Source organism: Rhinolophus hipposideros (assembly GCF_964194185.1).
Source record: "Rhinolophus hipposideros genome assembly, chromosome: 14".
NCBI classification, from domain to species: domain Eukaryota; kingdom Metazoa; phylum Chordata; class Mammalia; order Chiroptera; family Rhinolophidae; genus Rhinolophus; species Rhinolophus hipposideros.
Genome location: NC_138060.1, coordinates 27,970,759 through 27,985,476, shown reverse-complemented (window position 1 = coordinate 27,985,476; position 14,718 = coordinate 27,970,759). Strand labels below are relative to the sequence as shown.

Here is a 14,718-nt window from a genome sequence, read left to right as displayed (position 1 = left end):
ATAAGTTCCTCCAGGATGTAGCAGGAATTGTTGGGTTATGGCAAATGCACGTCTTCAATTTACAAAATAATCCCAACTCTTTTAGAAATTACTGGCTAGTTTTCAAAGTGACCCTGCACAACTCTGCAATTTGCACTGCCACAGTAGAGGATGGAAATTCCGGTTGCTTCACATCCTCACCGAACCTTGGAGTTATTGGACTTGTAAAAGTTTGAAAACCAAGATAGGAATCACAAACTCAGATGCCTTGGAGTTCATTAGAGTAAGGAGTGATGGGACTGGGGGATGGTAGGGAGAGGTGGGGACTGTGGCAAATGGGAACACATGCCTCCTGTCTGAAGTAGGTGGCCTTGGCTTGGCTCCCTGACTGTGGTTGGGAGGGAATGCAGACCCAGGGCTGCCAGAGTTCTGCAGTGTTCCAAAAAAGCCACAAAGCCAGATTTTTACATAAAATCTGATTTTGGAATGTCAGCAATGATTTCAGATTTGTTTAACATGTTGTATTGTCCCGAGTGCATTTGTGGGCCAAGCCCAAACCCTCCTACTGGATTTATTTCATTAAAATTCAATGCAATTGAATTTATAGCTGTTGGAGCTTCCTGGAACTTTGGCGAGTGACCACAGCTCTCTGTGGCTTTTGTGCTTCTGTGCTCTATAGATTGTCATTCCTTACTGGAGGAGTCCAGCATGTTCCTTCTGCTTCATTACTCAGAAAGCTTAGTTTTCCAGAAGGCCTGTTGATTCAGAGGAACGAGCGTCATGAAGTGCTACTGTCATCTGCTGTGCACTTCGACCTTACTCATTTCAAGCTACTGGAGGAAATCACTCCCTCCTTCATCCCTGGGACCTCCTGTAACTTGTTTCTTTCAAAATAGAAATCAGATGATGTCACTTCCCTTGCTGGAACCCTTCTATCCATCTCCATCATCCACAGAGACAGTCCAAACTCTTGACCAAGGGCCCTTTGTTGCATCTTTGCCACGGACTCTCCTTCCCTTCCAACCTACCCAACTCTCCAGACTCGGTCTCAACTCAGGGTGTTTGCACATGCTGTTCCATCTGCCTGGGTCTCCCTTCCCCCTGATCTTTCCGTGGCTGGTTTCTTCTTGGCTTCCAGATTTGGCATAAATGTTACCTTCCCAGAAAGGCCTCCCCTGACCACTTATCTAAACAGCAACTCACTCTCCCTGGTGCTTTTGCTCACAGTCCCCTGCAGAAGTCATTCTTCGTACAATACCATCTGCTGTTGGCTTACGTGTGTGTGTTCATATTGCTAACTACTTCCCTGCCATGGGGTCAGCTCCCTGAGGGAGAGGGTCCTGGCATCCCCGTGTCCTCAGCCCCGGGGGTGGGGCCTGACATGTAAGTAGCTTTTGAATGAATGGGTGTGTATGAAGCCCCTACCACGTCCAGCACCCTGTGCTAGGGGCTGTGGTGGCGTGAGACAGTGATAAGTGTGGCCCAGGCCTCAGGGATCCAGGACCTAGGAGAGGAGGCTGAATCATCCACAGTGTAAGGCAGGATGCAGTTGAGTTATCCTGGTACAGCTGGGTTGGCTGTTTGCAGCTGGCATCTGTTCCAGTTGGTTCCTGTGTGCCATGACAATTGTTAAGTATTTCATTTTCTTCCCTGCATAGAGCTAGAGGTGAGATCAAAGTCTCGCAGAGCAGAAACAACTTAAGGCTATGAGCACAGGACAAGAGGTTAGACTCCAGGTTGTGTGTCCTTGGGAAGTCTCAATGTGGATGAGGGATGGACGCCCCGCCACCCTCACCCCCACTCCTGGAGTCGGGGCGAATCAGCACCATCCTGTGTGTGAAAGCAATTGATCATAGACCGGATGTGTTTAGTGGTGATTCTTGCAGGTGATGCAAGGCCAGGAGGTCAGGGTGGAGTTTGGGGACACGGTAGGGTTAGGAGTAAGTGGTCTTCCTGGCAGATGCAAGGGGGTAAGTACAGCTGGGTAAGCAGGTGGGGGGGGAGGCGGGGCTAAGACACAGGAAGTCGCCAGAGCACCCAGGCCTCACACAGGTTTCATTGTGTCCCCTCTGCCACCAGTAGGACTTAATTAAAACGCCCTCCTTTACATACTGGAGGGGCTTCCACTACGAGCCTGAGCTGCTGCCACTCCTGTGAGCTTTCCTGGGAGTGCCCATCCCCTGTGAAGTCTCCAGTGGATAAGGTGACCCCTTTGCAGACTCAGTGACCTCTGGGGACCACCTCTGGGGGCTGTGTGCGGGAACATGCCTGCGAAGGCAGTGACGGGATCATATTATGGAGCACCCACTGTATCCAAGCCATGAGGAAACCAGAATTCAGAGAGGTTAAGTGAGTTGCTCAGGGTCACCCAGCAACAAATATGGAAACTTAAACCCAGCTCTTCTGACATCAGGCCTCAGAATCGTGATGCAGAACGCCAGTTGCATGCCAGGCACCATGTGGTAATTTGCGTGTGCAGGTGTTAGCCCATCTCATCCTTATGACAACCCTGTGAGGCAGGTAGAATAGTTATCTTAATGTTTCAGAAGAGAAGTCTGAGTGTCAGAGAGGTTAAGAAACAGGTGGTAACTAGTTGAATCAGAATGATAATAACATCTGTAGTAATAGTAGCAGTGTAGTACTGACAGCTAACACTTACATAGTGCTCACTCTGTACCCTGCACTGTCCTAAATGCTTTGAATATATTAACCTATTTAATTCTCACAACCACCAAATACATTCTATTTTTCTCCCCATTGTACAAATCAGGAAACTGAGGGAGAGAGAGGTTAAGTCCTTGAGCTCAGGTCTATCTGGCTCCTGAGCCTGAGCTGTAATTGCCAGCTAAGTGGCACATGCTCCACATGGTCCAAGGCAGCCAACTCAGATTCGTTCTGCTGCCCTGGAGGGCACCACGGAGGCCACTTGAGAGGTGGCGAGCCTCCCGTCTCAGGGTGTGTGCAGACGGAGAAGGTCAAGGCTGCTGTGGGATGAGGCCCAGGATGGCCTGTGCCCCTTGCTGTCCATGCTGTCCGAGGGGAAGAGTCCATGTTTCCTAACCAGTCTGTCCCTCAGCTGGTGGTTTTTGCAGTCTAGGTGGGTCACTGGGTACCAGCCAGGTCACAGAGAGAGGGTTTGTGACAGGCTGCATCAGGGATTCGGCTCCTCCAGTTGGGCTGACCCCTGAATTCTGGAGACTCCACAGGGTCCGGTCCTGCCCTGCCCTCACCCTCGGAAGGCAGTGACCTCACCTGAGCCAGGACTGGGTACAATAAGGAGCTGCCTGGCAGCCAGCAAAGCAGAAAACATTGCTCTAATTATCCTAATAAGTGCGCTCTGTGTAGTGTGCATCTGGCACGGCCCCCAAATATTTCAGGTTCCTGTCCCCAAAGGGGCCCAGCTGGGCCTGACTGCTTGGTGGGAAGCCTGGTGCCTGCCAGACTGGAGTCAGCTGTGGGCCCCTTTCTTCTCTTCTCTCTTAGACTTTTATTGAGCACCTAGTGTTTGCTACGCACATTCTGCCTTGGGACCTAACTTTTGGTGGTCATATCTTAGTTCCATCTATTAAAACTCATGAGCTAAGCGTGGCCACCTCTCCTCCAATCTGCTGTGTTAGAGACAAGGGCTCTGGCAGCTCTGGGTTCAAATTCAGAGACTGCCACTTGCTCACTCTGTAACATCAGGCCATTTGCTTCCCATTCTATAAAATGGGCTGACAACTCAGCCCATACAGGGTGTGGCTCTGAGGGCCCCTCCTGAGGTAAACTAACGTCACCTCCTCCAGGAAGCCCTCCTGGATGTCTGCATCCCAAATCCCAAATGGCTTCTCCCTGCTGGTGTCCGGCCTGCCTTCACCAACACTGGGAAACATAAGGGCTGAAAGGCTAGAAGTGACTGTTGAGTTTAAGCCCTCCCATCAGTCACATGTTGCCCAGGGGAACTGAGACCTTTCTCGGGACTGGCCTGAGAGAAAGCAGTGAGCCAATGGCAGAACTGGTGCTAGAACTAGGGCCTCAGGACTCCTCCAGTGCTCATTTCAAAACAGGGCTTTCTTGGGGCAGCTCTGCTGCTGGGGAAGAGCATGCCTTGGAAGTTTGACAGACCTGAGCTTGAATCCCTGAGCTTGAACACCAGCCTGTGGGGCTTGAGGCAGGTCATTTCTTCTGGCTGAACCTCAGTCTCTGCATCTGTGACTGATGATGGTAATTATATTTTTGTTCGGGTGTTTCTTGCAGCTGGCCCTCAGGAAAAGCTAGGGGTTTGACATTCACTTGCTCCCTCTGGACCTTCTCTGGGAATAGATACTCCTCCTTCCGGGAAGCCGGAGGTGAGACTGGCCGTGGTCCGTGTGGGAGAGAGCATGGGCTCTGGAGCCAGACTGTCCTGGTTCAAAGCCTGGTTTTCTTCCTCCCTGGCTGTGTGACTTTGGAAAGTTACTTAACCCCTCTGCGCCTCAATTCCCCACCTACTAAAATACAGTCAACATAGAAATTCTCCTTGTTGAAGATGAAATGAGTTAATATTTGTGAAGTGCTTGGAACAGGAGCTGGTGCAAATCTTACAGGTTAAACAAAACACAAAAGCCTGCCTTACGCTTTTTGCCCTGATCAGTATACTGCCGGAGGCTTAATGTCTTCCTTCCTAGAGGGTTCATGGGGCAGCCACAAAGCCCATGGGATGGGGGGTCTGGAACATTGTTCCCAGGCCCTGCCCCCTCAGCCATCTCTCTGGGGGAACGTGAACTCTGAGCTGGGCAGGGGTGTCCTGAGCAGCAGTTACTGGGGGAGCAAAGAAGAGATCGGAATGCTTGTGTCCACTCGTGATCCTTTTCAAAATTCCACCTTGAGTATGCGTTTTATAATCTACATAATATGCTAGTATGGTATCATGTCTATACTTTGTAAATATAATCTATAGTGGCTGTGTGCTCTTCAAGTTTGAAGACCATTTGACCTAAAGTAATAACAATCATGAGGAAACAGTTTTTTCCTTTGGGCCCCAGTGCTAAGCACTAAATGAATACTCCCACTCCCCACCTGAGCCAGGCACGTGGCCGTCATTGGCCCGTGCCAGCTGCACCCCCCAGGCTTGCTTCATTATCTTCTCCTCTCAGTTCCCCTCTGCCACCTTCCCCAATGTAAGGGACCCTGCTCAAATGTGGAATGCCTGCCCCTTGGTGTGCGTTCTTAACAAATGAGTATGCTTCTATTTGTCAGAAAACTTGTTTAGAGTAAGACGTTCATACCCAAAAGGACAGAACCTGCACATGAAGAGCTTTATGAGTTTTCACAACCTGAACACACCATGTCACCCAGATCAGGAAGCGGAATAGAACCAGCAGGCATCACATAAGCCCCCGCATTCCTCCCCACCGGGGGCCATGCTCCTGACTTCGTCACCATAGAGCCCATTTGGCTGAGTGGGACCTTTACACAAACGGGGCCGTGCACTGTGTGCTCCTCTGTGTCTGGCTTCTTTGGCTCCACAGCACATCTGTGAGACTCATCCAGGTTGGTGTGGAAACTGCTCCAGGTCATCCGTGCTCTTTGCCGTCTGGAATTCCCTCGCCTGGGCACAGCCTGTGCCCATTGTCCTGTTGTTGGATATGTGGGGTGTTTCCAGCTTGGAGCTGTTACAGACAGCGCTCGCATTCTTGAACAGGATTGTTGGTGATCATAGTACATATCTCGGTTGCGTAAACAGCTAGCGGGGGATTACTGCGTCCCGGTGTACATGTGTGCTCAGCTCTGGGAGGTTCTGCCAGAGCTTTCCAAAGTGCCTGTGCCGTTCTACACTCCCACCGGTGGTGTTCCAGATCCTCGCCAGCTTGGTGCCGTCTGTCTTTCTCATCACAGCTCTTATGACGGAGGTACCTGGACTGGTGGTTCTTGTAAATGATGTTGTCTCCCAGTTCTCTTTTTATTTCTGCCCCCCACCCCCCTTGCCCCTGTGTCTCTCTGAATAGCTGGAAGCAACAGCCCCCATTTGCTCTAAACACTTTATAAATGCCAGGCCTGAGAGCTTAATTCTGCATCTATTTTCCCATTTAAATCCTCACAGCCACTGATGAGAGAAGTATCATTTTATAGACCCCTCCCCATGCCCAGCCGATCGTTTCAGTTGGCAGGAGGAGAAGGGGTGAAGGCAAAAACCCAAGTGTGACATAGGGGGTGTTCTGACCTGACTTCTCCTTCACCTGAAATGTGCCTGAGAAATGGTGGAGGTGGAGGGGCTGTGCCTACACTCAATGTCCTGATTCTGAGAAAATCCTAGTCTTTCCCAGGCCTTAGTCTTCCCAGCTGTAAAATGACGGTGTCAAACCTGTGTTTGCTACATTAAATGACTTTCCCAATCTTATATCGAGGCCCTACAGGGTGCCAGGAAGTCTTCACCTATCCTCTCACTTAATCCTCACAAAAGCTCTTCAAGCTGTATATGAAAATATCTATGAAAAGTAGCCAAGGACACTGAGATCCAGTGAGGTGGACACACTTTGGCAAAGTCACTCCCTCGGTGGCAAAGCCAGGATTTGACCTCACGTGACTCACTGAGGTGCCTAATCCCTTCCAGGACCCTCTCTTTGGGGCTTGGCTTTGCAGAAGCTACAGGACTGTTTAGGTGTTAGAATGTGTTTTTAAATTGTTCAAGAAAGATTATTGCTCTTTTCTCCCCCAAATTAAGAGGGAACCAAACGTTGATTACATGAGTCACTATATAGAGTTCTTATATGACGCAATTCTACTCCTAGGCATATACACAAGAGAGATGAAAACGTATGTCCACACTGAACTTGTACACGAGAGTTCGTAGCAATATTATCATAGCAGCTAAACATTGGTTAAAAACCAATGTCCAACAAAAGAACAAGACAAACAAATGAGAAACAAAAACTCATAGACACAGACAATAGTTTAGTGGTTCCCAGAGGGTAAGGGGGGTGGGGGGAGGGAGATGAAGGTAAGGGGGGTCAAATATATGGTGATGGAAGGAGAACTGACTCTGGGTGGTGAACACACAATGGGATTTATAGATGATGTAAGACAGAATTGTACACCTGAAATTATGTAATTTCACGAACAATTGTCACCCCAATAAATTTTAAAAAAAGCACAAAAAACAAATAACCAATGTCCATCAACTGAGGAATGTATAAACAAAATGCAGTATCCGTACAACGGAACATTATTAGCAATAAAAAGGAATATGGTACTGACACATATCACAGTATGGATAAACCCTGAACACATTATGCTGAGTGAAAGAAGCCAGTCACAAAAGGCCACATATTGTATGATTCCATTTACATGAAATATGCAGAACTGGTGAATTCATAAAGACAGAAAGTAGATGAGTGGTTGCCTAGGGCTGGGGCCAGGAGGTAGGGATGGAGAGTGACTGCTTTTGGGTGCAGGGTTTCTTTTGGGGAGATGAAAATGTCCTAAAATTAGATTGTGGTGATGGTTGCACAACTCTGTAACTACTCTAAGAAGTGCTGAATTGCACATTTTAAATGGATGAATTTTGTGGCCTATGGTTATATCTCAACAAAGTGTTTTTTAAAAAACTGAAACTGAAAGTGTGTGGCTGAACATGGAGCAGGCTGGAGAGGGCCCCCTGTGAGGGCTTTCTGCAAGCTCGGCACTGCCTCAGCCCACAGCCTGCCTCTTCAGCTGGGCAACCGGCCCCTTGCCATCCTGTGCTGCCAACTGGTTTGAACACATAACCAACGGTCCTGAAATGAATTTGGCATTCGCCTGTGCTCTCTGTGGCCCCATTTGCAGGGGAAATTCTGGGCTGACTTCCTCATTGTTTGTCTCTTTAGGCCCCCAAACCATCACTTCTGCTTCATTCATTCTTTTCTTTATTTAAGCATTTATTGAGCACCTACTGTGTAGCAGTTTCTGTGCTGGTCATGAGACAAATACGGTCCGGTCGCTGCCCTCAAGGAGGAGCATTTTGTCGGGGAAATAGACCCAGAAAGAGCAAAGACTGATCTGATACGATACATCTGGTCACGTATGTGATGAGTATTTACCGAGTCCCTACTACACACCAGGCCTGTGTCAGGGCTGGGGAATTCACGGTGAGAGAGAAGCAGCATAGCTGTGACTTGGGTGCACAGACTGCAGCTGCGCAGCCTGCTTTCCGGGCCAGGCTCTGCCCCTGACAGCTGCAATGACCCTTTCTGTAAAGCGGGATGAAAATAGAATCCACACTTGAGAGCTGTGAAAATTAACTGACAATATATGTGACATGCTTGGACCAGGTAAGGCTCAGCTTTATCACCATCGTTGTAGTTGTGCCAGATGTGATCAGTCTGGGGGAAGCAACGAGGCTGTGGGTTGCAAGAAAGAGACCCTGAGCTAGTCAAGTAATAGGTGAGCAAAGGGCATGACAAGTAGAAGGGACAGAGGCTTGGGCAGAGGCCTGGAGCACAGTGACCAAGGGGCTGAATGCACAGAAGAGATAGTGGCAAGGATGAGAGATAGGAGGGGTTCTGTGGACCCTGGTTCTCTCTGCACTGGTCCTGTGTCTGCTTTGGGGTGTGGAGACCTCAAAGTCAGGGGAAGCCTCTAGAGCTAGCCCAGGGAGAAAGAGCCAGTACAAATGGGTAGAAAGTAGCTGGAAATGGAACTGGATGCCAGCTGCTAAGGGTCCAGGCAATCGGGAGGTAGCGGCTTCACGAATTTCCCTCACTCTGTCATCACTGCTTCTCTGAAGTAGGCATATCATTATCCCCATTTTACAGATGACAAAACTGAGGCTCTGGGAAAGGAAGCACTTGGCCAAGATCACCCAGACAGGGTGATGAGGTTCAAACCCGACATCCCTCTCCCTAAACCACATATCCTTAGCCCCCAAACCAGGGGGGTGGGTGGTGGCTTTGGAGGCTGGAGCCTTGAGTTAGGGTCAGGGTTAATTAATTTTGTGGTACACTGCAGAGAGACTTCCCGTGAGCCCCAGGAAGCTCCTCTCTCTCCCCGGACCTCAGTTTCCTTCTCTGCAAAGTGGACGCAGCATCACTGAACTCACCTCACTGGTGACCCAGCCGTGCCAGGCGCCATCCACGTGTCCAGGACAGACATGCTCTGCTAGGCGACCTCAGGCAAAGCCTTTGGCTTTCTGGACCTCAGGTTCCCAATGGTGAAATGTGATTTCTAAGTCGCTCTCCCCTGGGGTTTCCTGAAAATGTTCACCTGGGCTTGAACTGTGACAGTTCTTGGATAGTTTCAGGGTTACTGTCTGGAGGTGGAGCGTGTGGGCTGAGTGGGAGTGTGGTTGCCAGATTTCTCAAATAGACATAAAGGATACCCACTTATATTTGAATTTCAAATCAGCATTTTTTAGTATAAGTATGGCCTGTGCAATGTTTGGAATATACTTGCACTAAAAACATTTTACGTGTTTATCTGAAATTTCCATGTAACTGACCGTCCCACGTGTGATCCAGCAGCCTTAGTCGGGGGAGGTTGAGTGTCTGCCTGCAAGACACTGATCGTGGTCTCTCTTCACCGGAAAAATATGGGCTCAGGAAACCAGAGACTTCGTGGGTGGGGGTAGGAAAGTCAGAGGGAAAACACATCCCCCGCCCACCCCCCAGCCTCCTCCCTGGTTCTGCTTTTGTTGTTTTGAAACTCACTCCTGCCCTTGGTCCAGCACTGGCTCCATCAGCGCTGGAGGCTGGGAGCGGTGTGATGTAAGGCTAGCCTGTATCTGATGGGCAAGCTCAGAATGGCTGTTTGGGTGTTTGGGGCCAGGATGCTGCTGGGTGGGGCAGGCAGCCCCTGGGCCTTGGCAGGCTCCAGACCCTAAATGATCTGTGCCAGCCCCCTCCTGCTTGCAACTCCCCCACTGCCGCCGGAACTCTGGGTTTCAGAACGGCCCCACCTCCCGGGAAACGCAATGTCCCTGACCTAGTGGCAGCTTGACCCGGGCCCCAGAGCGCATCATCTGGAACAGGCCCTCCTCCCTCTAGGCCCTGTATTCCTCCCCTGGAAATAGGATTAATTCCTCTGACCATGCCCACTGGGGAGAGGGTTTCCTAAGCCTTCCGGCACAGGTCTGGAGCGCAGTGATCTGTTCCCTGTCCACTTCCCTCTGTCCAGCCACACTGTCCGGGGCCCCATTCGAAAGGCAGGACTAAAGTATCACTAAAGGGACTAAGATATAAAGCTTTACCATTCTTTCGCTGACTGCGTCTCTCTCTGTCTCTGTCTCTGTCTCTGTCTCTGTCTCTCTCTCTCTCTCTCTGTCTGTCTTTCTCTCTCAACCTGCCATGCTGTTTTGTATTTGCTCTTTAATGTTACATTCCTTTGGGTGCAGGGGCACTCATGGGGGCCCTACACACCAGCACCTGGGGCTTGCTCTACACCTCAGGACTCATGCACCCAGCTTCCCCCTCCCATGGGCTGCCTGACCAATGCGCTGCCCCAGACAAGGGTGGTAGACCAAGCCAGGCATCTGCCTTCCCTGGCTGGCCGCCCCAACCCACAGTAACAGGAACGCACAGGGTATTGTGCCCTTCCTCTGGGGTGGCGTCCCTCCGTATGAGGTACTTTGATCCCTCTGCTGGAATAGCTCACCACGTGCCTCATGCTGCCAGCTTGGGGTGAGGATACCCGCTGCCTTGTTCTCTGAGGTGCTGCGGGGCGTGTGACCCTGACCCTTTTTGTGCCTGCTCCCAGGCTCCTGGCAGAAGGCAGCAGGGGTCACCAGGCAGAGCCTGGGGTACCAGGAAGAGGGGTCATGCATGGGACATTTAATGTCATGGAGAAGTGGCAGGAGGCAGGACCACATGCAGCCAGGGTCCGAGTCCCTGGTTCAGGCTCCATGGTCCCATCAGATGTCAGCAACGCACGTTCAAAGATAAAATTATTATGAATTTCAAGGCAGCAACCAGGAGCTTTAAAGCTCAAGCTAGGGGTTCTTCTGAGCAATGGCTCTGGGCACATGCTGAAGGCAGTCTTGTCCTGCTCCCTCCTGCTTCATGGTCTTTGCAGGCTATTCCCTGCTCTTGGAATGCTCTTCCTTCCCTTCTTTCTCCAGTTCCTGCTCAGGCTTTACTTCCTTGGGAAACCTGAATTATTTCCTCCCCTCCAGACTGGAGGCCTAAGAGAGCAGGAGCCAGCCTGCCCAGTGGCTCAGGTGGTTGGAGCGCCCTGCTCCTAACGCAGAGGTTGTGGGTTCGATTCCCACATGGGCCAGTGAGCTTCGCCCTCTACAGCTAAGATCGTGAACAACGGCTCTCCCTGGATCTGGGATGTCGTGGGCTGCAGTGGGCTGCAGTGGGCTGCAGTGGGCTGCCGTGGGCTGTCGTGAGCGGCCGGGGGCCAGCATGAGTGGCCGACAGTCAGCAAGAGCTGCTGTGAGTGGCCGACTGACGGAAGGCAACTGCCTCAGCCGGGGGGAGCACAAGGCTCATAATACCAGCACGGGCCAGAGAGCTGTGTCCTACACAACTAGACTGAGAAACAATGGCTTTGGGGGGTCAGGGGGGCGGTGGAAGAAGCGGGAAAAAAAGAGAGGAGCCTGGATTTTGCAGAAGGGATCAGTCAATGTGGAATGAGTTATTAACTGAATGAATGGCCAGGGAGAGGGAGGGGAGGATGTGGGTCTCAGGTGGCGGGGACAGCAGGGTGGGGACAGCAGGGCAAAGGCTTGGAAGTGATGGGTCTGGTATGTTTGGTGGAATGGAGCCCTGGATTGGAGGGCCTGTGAAGGGCTCATGGAGGGAGAGGCCACAATGTCAAGTTAGGGTCAGACCATCAGGAGCCTGGAATGCCAGGCTAAGGATTCAGACTGTGTCCTGCACAGGGCAGGGCTCTCTGAGAGGAGTCTAGCCGTGGTGTGCTATGGCCACTGCAGTGCCATGGGCAGATTGGACAGGGTATGACTGGAGGCAGGGAGCCTGGGGGAGGCCGGTACTATTGTCCAGAGCAGGGGCAGTGAGGGAGGAAGGTGAGCAGAGTGTTTAGCGGCGGCCCCCTGTGCTGCGTTCTGTGCAGCCTAACCCTTTCTCTGGCACACGTTAGAATGAGGTGCTTACATGTCATGTGGCAGCTGAGCCCCATGCTATGGGATTTTTGTACGCTCACGTACTTCTTGGGCACTGAGGACAGCAGGGACATACACCAAAGTGCAGCCACCTCTGAATCCCATTGCTGCCATGGAGTTTTCTCACCTGACTTAGCTCTGAGTTTGAAACCCCACTGCTAGAATGAGAACACTAGAGATCTTGTTGGCCCCTGGAAAAGGGTGTGTAGAGAGAGAGGAACAGTGTCGAAAAGGAGAATAGATGATAATTCCAGAAGCATCTGAGGTTCAGAGTCCTGTCTTGGTTTGAAGCGTTGCTCTTAGAACAGAGACATGCTAAGTGGGCAGAGATGCTGGGGGAGGGGAAGGGACCAATAGAAGGCGTGCGAATGCCAGGAGACAGCCGTGGGTGATGATCAGAGATCTCTGAGCTTATCCAAGTGACTTAGTGGATTGGGAATCAACTCTGAGCAAGGGAGAAATACCAGGCTAGACTGGAGGCCATGGGCCCGACCGTCCTGGTGCCAACTAAGGGGCACAGCTAACCACACTGTCCTCCCTGACCAGAGGGCACCCACAAAGAAAGGAGGAGTAACCTGCCCGACCTTGGTGGAAGGGTGAGGTAGTCACTCTTACACGGAAATGTATAAAAGAGAACTCGTTAAGTTCATTGACAGTTTAATAAGCACGTGCTTTAGAACGGCCAGGTATCTGTCTTCTCTGTCTCAGAAGACAGAGACAATCAGATGTCGTGTTTGCCCTCAAGGAGCTTCCAGTCTTGTGGAGGACAAAGACCTCAGTGAATTACTTTCTGGCAAGGAGGTCATTCTCTCCAGAGAGAAGTACCTATTGTTAGGAAGGGGGAGCTGGTTGCTGGGAAACGCCCAGGGTATGTTCTGGGCTCTGCCATGAGAAGGGGAGACCACCTGGGCCTCAGTTTCCTCTCTTGCATTGGACTGGAGCAGGGGCTGTCAGCCTTGATGGAATATTGGAATCTGCTGGAGGCTTGTTAACACACTGATCCCTCGTCCCCACCCTGTAGGCCAGTGGAGGGGCCAAGAAAACGCATTTCTACCGAGTTCTAGATGCTGCTGGTGGTAGTCTGGGAACCCCACTTTGAGAACTAGTAGACTCATGTAAGGGTTTTCACACCTTGTTTTACCCACGTAACCCGTCCTCAGGAAACCCTACCTGGAGCTCTGGAAGAGACAAGCAGGGGTGAGGTGGAGAGCGCGAAACCATCGCCCACTTGGTCTGAGTGTTAACTACTGCTGTTTGTTCTTCCTCCTTCATTCTGCGAGCGCCCACTCAGCAGCCCTGAGTTAGGCACCGGGGATATCAACAGGGTCCAGATGTGGTTTGCAGCTGACAGGGTGACCTTGGGTAAGCCAGCTGTTTGCCCTCTCTGGGCCTCCATTTCCTGGGCTGTGGATGGGTTGTAGGGAGTAAGCAGGCGTGAAGCTGTAACCATGGGGAATGCAGTCAGCATTTCTGTTGTCAGGACTTCTCCTTGCATCCTTGGGGCAGCTGCGTTGGCTGCTGGTCCTCCTAGCCAAGATTCCAGCTGGATTCAGCCCCCAACGCCCTAAACCACAGGCATGTGCCGCCCCCACTGAGGAGGCGCAGGCCAGGGTTAATCCGGCCCCCAGGACCCTCTGGCCTCTGGCTCTGGGACAGACCGGAGAATATTTCCAATTACAGAACCTCTCAGAGAAGCAGCTGTTTAGGGTTTGCTTATCTCTCTGCCAACCCCTTACAAAGCCCCTCAGGCAGGGGCTGAATCACGGGGTGTTGTTCAGTGTTTTGTTACTGAATTCTTCTCCAAGAAAGAACCCACTGTGTCTGCAATGCCTGGAGGCTGGCAGGGCAAGAAAGTGAGCCATTCCCCTCCTGCCAGGACCAGTTGCTGCGGGTAGAGAGTTCCAGGGGCTTAGTTTTCTTCTCCCAGTGTCTCCTTCCTCCCGGGCGTAGCGACCAAAACGTTACAGGGTTCCTGATGCTCAAGTCCCGTGCTTGGCCTTTGAGGTCCCTGGAATGTCATCCCCCTCTTTGTTTCATCTCAGCTTCCCAAGCCCAGCAGGGCTGCCACAGGCCAAGGTAGCCATGTCTGCCACTCACACCTTTTCATTTCCACCTTCCAGCTTTGCAGGGCTGGGCCTCCCACCTGCCTCGACCTCCCTTTACTCAAGAGTGACCAACAGTCCCAATTCATCCAGGACTGGAGTTCCTGGGATGTAGGACTTGCAGTGCTCAGGCTGGGAATGTCCCAGACAAATGGGGCAAATCGAGTGGGGCTTAGACACAGAATGGAATAGAAATTCAGTGTCAGCCAGTCTCAGTGGACCTTGGTCCCAGCTCCTCGGTTCATAGTCACATGGCTTCCCTTCTGGGCACAGACTCTCTCCTCTGTCCTCTGCTGCCACTGCCTTGCTTCATGGAGTCTGTGGCCTGTTTTATGGAGTTTTATGGAGCCAGAAGCAAATCTTCAGGAAGCCAGAGGGTCAGAGACTTAGCTAGGAGGCGGAGCCAAGGGGACAGGCAGAGCATGAATTTGCAGTCTTCGCCCCGCAGTGTTGTGTGGTTTCAGAGAAGTCACTGCCCTCTCTGAACCCAGTTTCCCCAACCGTAAAATCAACCTTATGAACTATTTTTTAGGGGTATCAGTAATGACATCTGATATCATTACCGGGTTTAACCAGCAGCCC

At 51.4% G+C, this 14,718-nt stretch overlaps 1 protein-coding gene across 1 annotated transcript in view; it reads left to right on the top strand.

The window, feature by feature from the left end:
* The window catches only part of LSM3 (LSM3 homolog, U6 small nuclear RNA and mRNA degradation associated), a 183,068-nt gene that overhangs the window by 133,302 nt on the left and 35,048 nt on the right, over positions 1 to 14,718 (top strand). The window lies entirely within an intron of this gene.